This window comes from Grammomys surdaster, unplaced genomic scaffold (assembly GCF_004785775.1).
Source record: "Grammomys surdaster isolate TR1022 unplaced genomic scaffold, NIH_TR_1.0 126187, whole genome shotgun sequence".
NCBI classification, from domain to species: Eukaryota; Metazoa; Chordata; class Mammalia; order Rodentia; family Muridae; genus Grammomys; species Grammomys surdaster.
The window spans coordinates 9,445,659-9,446,905 of record NW_021620993.1 but is presented as its reverse complement, the minus strand read 5'-3'; positions in this window follow the sequence as shown (position 1 = coordinate 9,446,905).

Here is a 1,247-nt window from a genome sequence, read left to right as displayed (position 1 = left end):
AACCAAAAACCAAAAACAACAACAAAAAACACCCTTCTAATTCTTTAAATGTTTGCTGAGTGCCTGGCATGGGGTGCCAGGCTCTGTCTAGACTTGTCTTAAAGAGTGCACAGTCTGGGCTAGAAAGAGCTGCGGCAGTTAAGAGCACTGGCTGGCCTTCTAGAAGATCTAGGTTCAGGCTAGATTCCTAGCACTCCCATGCACCATCTGTAACTCCTGTCCCAAGAAGTCTGACGCCCTCTCCTGGTCTCCTTGGGCACTGCATGCACATGGCGCACAGACACACAGTCCAGGAGGAGCCTCACGGGATGGTGACAGAGTAAAAGTCACATATCAGGAACTTGCACTGAGACTTCATGCCTGCCCCAGAGATGCACTCACAGCAAGAAAAATGGAAGAGGCTGACTTCCATTAGTGTAGAGTGCGCATTCAAATAACGTCAGGTAGTTCACACACCTCCTCCAAGTGCTTTTCCTCCTGTGACGTTTTGAGGTCCAACCTGGCCATGTGTAAGACTGACCACTTAACACTAACGTAGGTTAGGTGCTGTGGCCCCGTTTACAGTCTGTCGTTTCAAGTAGAGCAGATCTGAGCAGGCTTCTGCCTGCCAGGAAAGGCCTTTTTCTGGGTCAGAACTGAGGTAAGGATGAGGAAGGGGAAGGAGGAAGAGGGAGAGGACAGAAAGGATATGGCAGAGGAGGAGTGGGAGAAGATGGGGGAGAGAGGGAGGGGCAGGAGGTTGCGGTGCTGACATCCACCCAGAGTCCACTGTAGCTTGCTGGGCTATCCTGCCCTCTTCAGACTCTCTGGCTCCGTGAGAAATTACCTAAGCCAGTTCCCTAGAATTCTTCTCACCCGGTCTAGGTATCTGTCCCACTGGCTCTGGTCCTGGCTTTCTGGCAGCAGGCAGTGAGACAGCTCTGGTTCCCTTTATCTCTTCCACCTTTCCAGGCTTCACTTGCTCCCCCACACCGAGTGACTGAAGCACAGAGGGGAAACATGGAGGGACCCTTGAGACCCGTGATCAGCCCTCCCCTACACACAGGGGTTCAGGAGAAGGCCAAGCAATTTTCTTCTAGGTCCTAAAGACTGTAATAGCGGCATAGTGGCTGGCAGCACCTTCAACCCAGCATGACTCAGACAGGGCAAGCGAAACAGCATCTTTTCTTTTTAAAACACTCTCCCACGCAAGCATGTGTGTGTGTGTGTGTGTGTGTGTGTGTGTGTGTGTGTGTGTGTGTGTGTGT